The sequence below is a fragment of the Saccostrea cucullata genome, unplaced genomic scaffold (assembly GCF_032062105.1).
Source record: "Saccostrea cucullata isolate Sc308-1 unplaced genomic scaffold, CSIRO_AGI_Scuc_v1 ctg7041, whole genome shotgun sequence".
In the NCBI taxonomy this organism is placed as follows: domain Eukaryota; kingdom Metazoa; phylum Mollusca; class Bivalvia; order Ostreida; family Ostreidae; genus Saccostrea; species Saccostrea cuccullata.
The window spans coordinates 22,089-32,703 of NW_026928243.1; the positions used below are offsets into that span (position 1 = coordinate 22,089).

At 33.5% G+C, this 10,615-nt stretch overlaps 1 pseudogene; it reads right to left on the minus strand.

The window, feature by feature from the left end:
- Positions 1–1,384: 1,384 nt before the first annotated feature.
- LOC134276878 (uncharacterized) lies at positions 1,385–2,626 on the minus strand (annotated as a pseudogene).
- Between the last annotated feature and the right edge of the window lie 7,989 nt (positions 2,627–10,615).

Here is a 10,615-nt window from a genome sequence, read left to right on the forward strand (position 1 = left end):
ACAGCAACAACAAAACAAAACAAAACAAAACCAAAAGAAATAATTTTCGTTCAGTTTTGCCCATATCTGCCCGATGCAACGCTTCAGCATTCCTCTTTCTTTCCCTTGATGCCTTTTTTCTCTCCGTACAAATGAAGAATTTTCAAGTAAAGATATCATCTCTCTCATATGAGAAACACTGTAGGTCTGTTTGTTGACTGGAGTGAACGCAAGATTCTCACTCGGTTATCAAATCCTTTACAGTCAATCTGCATTTTTTTTTCCACTTCTGTTAGAATTTTAATTTTTTGCAACTGCTTTAATTTATTGACAAATGTATACATTTGTTTTTTATCTTTGTCTTTATGCTTCCCATCCGGAAAGAAACTGGACAAAAATAAATCTACATAGTTTGCAAATTTCGTACGGATGTTCACATTACATGTATCCCTGGCTAGCAAAACCAGTAGAAATGTATTTGAACAGTTTTCATATCCTTTACCCTGTTCATGATTGCAGTTTTCCAGTCCTTTTCTTTTGCAATTGAAATTGCGTTCCTAGTCAACAAGTAATTCTGGTTTAATATTCAACGTTGAAAAATGAATCCCCCAGTCAATTCAGACGTGGTTCAATTTTTAATGTTTTAATGTCAACCACAACCACGTGAGCCCTAAATATTGATCAGGTATAGGCGGAACAATACGTAGTTAAATTGATAGAAAACAAAAACTTTTAATTGGTTTGAGAAAAAAAATCAGTCAAAATACCGGTGCAATCAAATATTATTTTATGTCTCCTTACAAGGACATAATAACAACCACTGAATTTTGAAAATGATTCCTGATATATAGTGATAATTACCTAAATAAAGAATAATGACGATCAGGAAAGGGGATTTTAAGCTAAAGCCAAAATATACTTAATAACTAAAACTTTATGATAAATACAATAACTAGCTTTATATAAAAAAAAAATTATGACCTCACTGGAAACATTACCCTGTACCATTACCTCTGATTAACTATCAAATATAATAAACATTAATAATGGATGGATAATGAACAGTTTTTACCATTATATACAAATATCTTTCAGAAAATGTTTTTTTTTCAAACTTGTAACTTTGATTTGTTTTCTCAACAATAAAAATGGTGGTTCATTTTTGAAGAATTATTAAGGAAATTGCAAAATGATTGCGGTTTTTTGAGATTCACAAAATTGAATATCCTCTCTCTCATCAAACAAATCATTAAAGTTCTCTTTTTTGAGTGATGGGAAGGGTCCTATATAGTGGCCAAACTAGTTTTGAAGTAAACAGGTATTTTTTCTACTTCTCTAAAATATAATAGAAGAAAATATCATAACACCTGCTTTATTTCATATATAAATGAATATATCATTGTCTTTATACTTTCCATCCAGAAAAAGTGGACCACAATCCCTGCAGATAGTCTGCATTTGCTGTACGGATATTAACTTTATCCCCAGCATTCAAAACAAGTACTTGAACAGTTTTCATATCCTCCTCCACCCTGATTGTTACAATTTCCGAGTCCTTTTCTTTTTCCACTGAGAAGGATCTCCACGTCAAACAACTTTTTTGATGTTACACAACTTGACCACGTAAAAACGTAAAGACCAACAGACGGCGCTGTGAACACACCCGTATGTTGATTGTAGGCGTTTCCATAGTTAAAATATACACCATCGTACACAACGTTAACGGGTGTTCCTCTTTGGAGGTGAAGTGTTTTTGTTGTGTATGCATTAAATGCAATAAATGTACCTGCAATATTACAAGCAAAATATTGGAAAAAAAGAATAATGAAACAACAACAAAAATAAGTATTACCTGTTCATAAGGTAACAATCAATTAAAACTGAAGACGATTCTAACGATTCCCAGTTATCATTTAATTTTCTTATGTAATTTAATTAAACTTGGCCTTTTTGCAATGTTAAATGCTTATGAAAAGTTTATAACAAATGATACCGCAAGTGAATATAACATGGATTTCAAAATATAAATTCCAATTTTGCATTATCTTTATAATGTGCCAAATATTTTTATTTAAAAATACATTGTCATGTATTCAAAAATAAAATATTAAAAGTACCTTTCGAAATAGTGCTTTGATCCTTTACACATCGATATTTGACCTCCAGATATTTAGAGTAATTAGGGCACGGGTCTCCGAAGTGTTGAACATCGGCGTGAATGTGGCATGTCCTGTACCCATTGCAATTCCATTTCGTCTTGATTTCAGACGCCTCCGGACGACAGGTACGTGTTTTGGTTTTACCAGAAGGACATACCTGTTCGTCCGTTCGTCCGTAGTTTGCAGATAAAATCTGAATCTGGGTTCCTTTGGTACATCGGATAAAACCTTTTTGACTACCGTATAAGTGGAAATTTTAGCGAGACGCAAATTTTGCGATTTCTTCTTAAAAAATGGTAATTTATTTTTAGCGAGAGGTATTTTTAGCGATTTTGAAATGCTCACCAAAGAAGCTATAACAAACAAAATGCAATTAATTTTTAACGATATTTAATTTTAGCGATGTCAGGACCCTCGCTAATAATGCCAAAATTAAATCCTCGCTAAAAATTCTACTTATACGGTATCACAGAGAGCAAACGACTGGTCTTAAATGTAAGAGATTTTCGGTTAGTTCCTATTACAGGTGAAATGACAATTTTAAAAAAAGTAACAAGTGTAAACGATGAAATTGCAAGATAATTTGTATAAGTATTTGGAATTCACCTGAAGTCTCCACGTGTCTGAATGCCGATGACAAAATCAAAACAGCAGCAGCTTGGAAAAAATGTATCTTTCGCCTCCAAAGTTAGATAAATACATAGTATTCGATATGAATATTTCACCTCGATATGTTCAATGAAAGATAAATAGGAAAATAAAAGAAAAAACGCGCATATTTATAGATAATATGTGCGTGATTTAATGTAACATATGTAACTCAACTATGAAATTGATAATTCTAAATTGAATTATAAATACTTTTAAATATATTAGCATAAATGACACATTCACACTTTAAGATTCGAATATTTACATTAATTGAAACATAATTGAAGGAGAATTTTCTTCCACAAATATATTTATAGATAGTTCTATTTCTATAAACCTCTTCAGGTAGAACCTATGTCGGAGAAGTCTGTCACAAGATTTTCAAACTTTTCAAAATGATAAATTAGCACTCGCTTATCAAAGAGTTAATAGTACATGACATGTTTCCTTGTTATAAAATGTAGTGCAGCCTGTGCAACTTGGAATGGTAATTAGATACTGCGACTTCACATTGTCAGTCATTTTTAGGGTGTTTATCATAAAGAAAAATGAAAGATGAAAAAAATACTTATTTTGACATCGTGGCTTATAAACTTTTTAACTGAACAGTATTAGGGAATATTTCTTAAGAATAAGTTCTTTTATTATTCAATTGACATAAAAGATATGTCCACATTTCAAAACTGAACACCAATGAACTCCATTATTTGTCGATTTTCCAGCGTAAATTTGTATATGTTTTTCAGATTTACGATGTGAACGTTTAACAATAATGCATTTTTCAATTTTAAAAGATATTTGATTTTAAAAAATGTAATTAATCACCTACCATTTAAAATATGCATGCATAATCAGCAAATAATTATGGGAAAGAATGCACATCATATCATGAAAGACACCACAAAACGTACACACAATCGTCACACATCATTGACTCAGATAAATTTTATCAAGAGATAATTCTATTTAGTTGTCAACTGATCATATCTTTCATATTGATAATATTAGGACGATTTACATGAGGGACGATAAAGTATGTCGGCGCACGAGCAAATTCGGAATATTTTACTCATATAACTATTACATTTGCTTTTATTTCTTTAGTACTATTTAAAACATTGAACTCAAATTTACATCAGAGATCTTAATAATATGTCATAATTCAAATAAATAGCATTGGAAACAGACGACTGGTGTCATGATTTTCAAAGTGTTGTTAGAATTGTTTTTGATGAAAATGACGTCGTCAAACGGGTAACCGGCGCTCGGAAATATAATAAATTGTTTTGCATTGATTTGTATACATAAAAGACGGAAAAAAGTACAGAAGTGACATTACACACTAGATTTTAATAGGGAAGTTATTTTAAAATGACATGAGATTCACTGAGAGTTTTTCCTCTATACCGAAATTAGTTACAACAAGTAAGAAGAAGAGTACTGTTTGTTTAGGTACGCAGACAACGGGGAACAATCTGGGCCACGAACGATGTCAAACAATGTGTATTCTCTGCTACCTACAATGTATGGCGATTTTTCGACTGAATTTCAAGTAAAATTTGAATCTGCTTAAAATAAAACATCAAAAAACCTGACAGTAGTGAATTTAAAGGAGTCTCTTAGTCAAGAGTGGTATTTCACTTAAAAAAAATATTGAATGTTAGCAGACGCGTGTGAAACAGAAAAAAGAGATCACGACGTTATATGAGATGTGAATTACGCTTGCTTTCGTGCGCCGAAATTTGTTGTACTGTTCTCTTTTAAGTTTTCTTTTCATTACTGTCAATATCTAAGTGGGGAGTAAAGGAAGAGGCTTGTGGGAACATTTATTGTAACCCGCGATGCATCTTCGTTTGTTAGGATTTTTATGAAGTTTCGGAATCCAATACATATATAATAGTTCAAATTCATTTTGGCTCTGTGGGATTTTAAAGATATTCAAAATTGACATATGATTACTTTCTTGGAGAGGGACGTATGTGTATAAGGAAAATTACCACTTGTAGAACTAAATACAAGTTCTTCTTAAATACAATTTATATAATGAGCCTTACAAACGAAGACAATGTTGTAACTTGCTTTGCCAGCAGGGACCAGCATGTATTGATCAAGTAATCTATCTATTTTTGTTTAACTTCTGGATTTTTGAATGCAGAAGGATAGATGGTTTTGTACTGCCCCTCAATTTTTCAATACGCGACTTAAACACGTATTTTATACATTTTTCCATTCTGACAAATTGTCAACGTTTTCATTTTCATACCCGGAACCATCGTGTGGCGTCATCTGCAACAGAATCCGTAATATTTTTGAAATTCCGACGCCAGTTGAAGGATCGGCGCTCCCTATATTTAGGACCTTTCAAAATAAGTGATCTAAGGTCCTCGTTATTTACTATATTTACGCCACCTGTAACTAGGGCTAATTGTAACGGGTACCGTTACAGATGTTCCCCAAACGCTCCCCAACTCCCTTTTGGTGCCATATTCCCTGTAAGCCTTATTATATAAGACAACATCTGTGCATTTTTGACTTTAACAACGTTTTCCGAAAAAGGATACCAATTATATTCAAATTTTAACATTGCACGCGTGCCCATGTGAATGCACGTGCATAATGATCAATATATAATCTTGTCTACACTTTCTATATATTTAAATATACTTTATTTTAAAGCATTTAGTCCAAAAGTATTAAAAATCACTCATTCAAGTGTACTTTTAATTTCACTCGTTCCAAATGCACGCATGTGCGTGCACGTGCAAGATGACTATACCTTCTTGTTAGAGGCCCATATATCTATCTATGTTCTAAATCCCATCCTGTTTGGTTGAAAGCCAAGGGAATTATAGCCATTTCAAGTTTCAGCCAATCAGATTGCAGCACACGTGCATCCACGTGATTTCAAGAATTTTTTTCTAAATCATATTGTAGAATATCCTAATGCATGACTATGTTTTAAATTTCAAAGCATTTCATCAAAAATCAAAGGAGATATAGTTATTTAAAGTTTCAGCCAATCAGATTGCAGCACACGTGCATGCGCGTGATTTCTTGAAATTTTTTATATATCATATTGCAGGATGTCCTAATGCATGACTATGTTTTAAATTTCAAAGTATTTCGTCAAAAAACAAAGGAGATATAGCCATTTAAAGTTTCAGCCAATCAGATTGCAGCGCACGTGCATGCCCGTGATTTCATGAATTTTTTTCCATATCGTATTGTAGGATATCCTAATTCATGACAATGTTAAAAATTTCAAAGCATTTCGTCGGAAAACAAAAGAGATATTGAGATTTTTGTTTCAGCCAATCAGAGCAAGGCGCACGTGCATGCACGTGAGTTCGTGCTAATTTGACAGTGTGATATTATTAACACTATTAATATATCCTTATGTAATGAGTTTCAAAGCATTTCATCAAAAAATGTAAAAGTTATAGCTATATTAAGTATATCAGTCAATTCACTCATTTCACGCGCACGCACGTGCCGGCGCAAGGGCGCAAAATGACCTTCGTTCCGCACACCTACACTACACACCTATTAACCCTAAAAAGGTTTTAGGTCAGTTGGGTGAACAGTTTTTGAGAACACTCGCGGACAAAAAAGTACCGGAGAACAAATAAGAAAAAAAACTAGATGCGTTCTTGTTGCTAGGGCAACAAGTGGGTCTTCCGACCGACTTTTCTTTAGAGTTCTATGCTGCGTCATCCCATGAAATAGATTTCAGAATGTATTTTTTCGTTTACGTTTATTTACAGTAGTTTCTCAACACAAATCGTGATTTTTCCAGGTATTTCACAAAATATCTCCAAATATAGCTTTTGAAAATCGGCAAAATGTTCCACACATGCTATAAAAGAGTGAAAAGTAATTTGCAACTGAAAAAAGACAAAAAGAAAGAAAAAATTTGGGGAACGCCCCGAGCGGGATTCGAACCCCCGACAGAAAGACAAAGTTTGGTTTGGTCATATCTTTGCAATAAACGCACGCATTAAAAAAATGATAACATATATAGATATCTTTGAAGACGCTCTATAAACCCTATAAATCCGAAAGAAAAATATTGAAAAACAAAAAAGTTGAAAAATTGGACTTTTTGAATTCACTTCCGTTTGCAACCGGAAGTAGGAACGACAAAAAATGAAGGACGTTCGGCACATCTACATTTGATGTTCTTTCATGTCCATAAGTTTCAATGTCATATCTTTAGCCGTTTTTGAGAAAAGTACTGTACAAAAATCCATTTAAAAAATACAAATTTCCCCAAAAATCGCGAACGGAAGAAAATTTTGAAAAAATGAAAAACATGTCTGGAGATATTGACCTGGTGCATCTTTCCTGTAAAAATCTTCGAAATCCGTACAGACACAGCTGAGATATCGCCATAACTATGAAAAAAAGAATAACTAGATGCGATCTCGTTGCGAGCAACGAGTAGGTCTTCCGTCCGAATTTTCGATAAGATGAGATATGACTTTGACTATGATCTTTGATAAAACATCATGGAATCATGCCTTTTCTATTTTGATTAAATCCTTTTGATTTAGATAATAGCATCAATGCGTACTTAATTTGCACATTAATTCTTTTCTTTTTTCTACTTTGAGAAACAACCAAAACCAATTAAAGAAATCTTGTAAGGAGACCTTGGATTATGAATTTAGTTTGACACAGAATTGCAACGAACCTACAACGTGACAATCCAAGTAGCCCTACACATTCCATTGCTCCTTATGTTACTTTCGTTCAAGCAAACGCTCGGCTGCCTCTGTTAACCGCTATTGCGAAATGTCGGAATTGACAGAGACCGCCGCCATTTAGTTCCCGCTTCATATTTTTGAATGTTAATATCTCGAGTTTAAATTTATAAATTTACAAACGAATTATATATTCAGCCTAATAAGAAAGGTTTCTATCAACTATACTAATATCATTTGAAAATATTGCAAAACAAAAAAGTTAAAGAGGAGAGACTTTTGTCCCCTCTATGCCCCTAATTTGAAGGACTAACCCCGTTTACTTGATATCAAATGAAAGGTCTTACTATATTGCACATTTTTTATTATATGTGTCTTAACAAAATATTAACAGATAAAAAGATATAAAAGAAAACGTGTCAATTTTTGCGAGATCATTATGAGGCTATTTTTCGATCCCAGGCGAGCGTCGATGCCTTCTTACCTGGAAAGCTCTATATGCAAAATGTCACATCTACTATCCTTCCTCTACCTTCACTGAAAATCTCAAGTCGATATCTTAAGTCGTTTAGGAGGAGATCACAGGACAAGCTGACCCTCTAAAAATCAGTAAATCGTCCATATCTCACGACCGGAAGTGACGACGTACTTACAAAAAATTTCCGACAAGGTTCAGATAAATATCTATCAGATCTGAAAATTTGGTGAGAATCGGTCCAGCCGTTTCTGAGAAATCGCGTGCACAAAATCGGTAAGAAAAATAATAATAATAACTAGAAACGATCTCGTTGCGAGCAACGAGTAGGTCTTCCGTCCGATTCGCAAAAAATAACCCATAGAATCGAGCTGAAAATGGATTAAACATATTTTGGATACACTGGTAATTGAAACGGGTCACTAGCGTGAAAATCTAATACGCTTATCGATTACGCTATTTGAACAACTACTCTTACTTCACTTGTATGAACATATAATTCTGCAACAGTTAATCCGTCTTGGAATTATGAAAGAAGGGTCACTATTCATAATATCGCGCCAAACGCAACGAGTAAATCTTAGCGAATTTCTCTTGGAATATTCATTTGAATAGGCGAGAAAGCTTCAATTAAATAACAAAAGAGCGTTCTTATTGCCTAAATTTTGAGGTGTGGAAAGTATATTTAACACATGCATGTAACATATCGTATATAGGCAAATAACACTAAAGCAGTGAAATAGCTATGAATGGTTAATTTTTCAATTTTCATTCACGAAAGTTGACTATTCCGATTACTTACACTTACACAAAAGGTGGTATGTTTCACCGAAAAAAAATGCCTCGATCGCCCTACTAGGGTCAAGAAATAAGTTTCCATTATGTTCAATAACTTGCATTGAGAAAAGAAAATGTTTATAAAGGTCGATTAAACGGTCTTTGAAAAATTGTTATTTTTAAAAATAAAATATTTTCTTATTGTAACAGTTGTCCTTTCAATTGATTTATTATGACACAAGTGTGCATGGAAAAACAGTGGTCACGTTTTTTACTTACTACATTCTTGAAAAACTATTAATTATAATTATAACTATGATTTAAGCTATGTGTTACCGTGATGCTAAACAAAAGATATAGATATTGTACTTCATTTGCACATTAATTCTTTTCTATTTATACTTTGAGAAACAACCATAACCAATTAAAGAAGACTTGTAAGTAGACCTTTGATAATATATGTAGTTTGACACCGAATTCCAACGAACCTACGACGTGACAATCCAAGTATCCCTACACATTTCATTGCTCCTTATGTTACTTTCGTTCAAGCAAACGCTCAGCTGCCTCTGTAAACCCCTATTGCGAAATGTCGGAAATGACAGAGACCGCCGCCATTAAGGTCCCGCTTCAGACTTTTGAATGTTAATATCTCGAGTTCAAATTCATCAATTTACAAACAAATTATATATTCAGCCTAATGAGAATTGTTTCTATCAACCATACTTATATAATATGAAAATATTGAAAAACAAAAAAGTTTAAAAATTTGACTTTTTTTCTTTGCATGCCGTCACGACAGGAAGTAGAGACGACGTACAAAAGATCGCGTCCTGGATAGTACTTATCACGATCTATAATCCCTGAAAGTTTCACAGTGATATCTTTTACCGTTCTTTAGATTATCCGCAAACAAAATGTCAATTTAAAATCAGTAATCTGTCCGTAACTTGGCACCAGAAAAACATTGTCAAAAATTCTCCAGGATATAATATCTTCAGATAGCCACACATTGTTCCTGCAAATTTCATAAAAATCCATCCAGTAGTCTTCGAGAAATCACGTGCACAAAATTTGATGGTCAGAAAAAACATAATTAAAACGAGCTCAGGCGAGCTTCAACGCCTTTTGCGCTGGAAAGATATAGACTCAAAAAAGCAATTTAGCAATCATTCCTCTACCTTCACTGAAAATCTCAAGTCAATATCTTCATTCGTTTTTTAGTGATTGCCCGGACAAGCTGACCCTCTTAAAATCAGTAAATCGTCCATATCTCACGACCGGAAGTGACGACGTACTTATAAAAAATTTCCAATAAGGTTCAGACCAATATCTATCAGATCTGAAAGTTTCGTGAAAATCGACCAAGCCGTTTCCGAGAACTCGCGTGCACAAAAATCGGTAAGAAAAAAAAAGAATAATAATAGGGAAAAAGAAACCGAACGAAAACAATACGGTCTTCCGTTGGAGACGGAAGACCTTAATAATAGGGAAAAAGAAACCGAACGAAAACAATAAGGTCTTCCGTTGGAGACGGAAGACCTTAATAATAATAATAGGAAACCGACGGAAAACAATAAGGTCTTCCGAAGGAAGTCGGAAGACCTTAATAATAATAATAATAATAATAAGAAACAGAGTAAAAACAATATGTTCCCAAACTCCGTTTGGGGAACATAATAAGTGTCCAGCAGGACTACAGGGCGAAGAATTAAGAACATGGAAACGATGGAGGGCTATGTTTTAGATATTCAAAATCCAGGCCATTTAAAATTTTCTTGTAATTGAAAAGTTTCGAAGCAATGACCCATGTTTAGTTGTAGGAAATACAAGGGTCATTACTAGTCTTTAGCTTGAAATATGGTGGAATA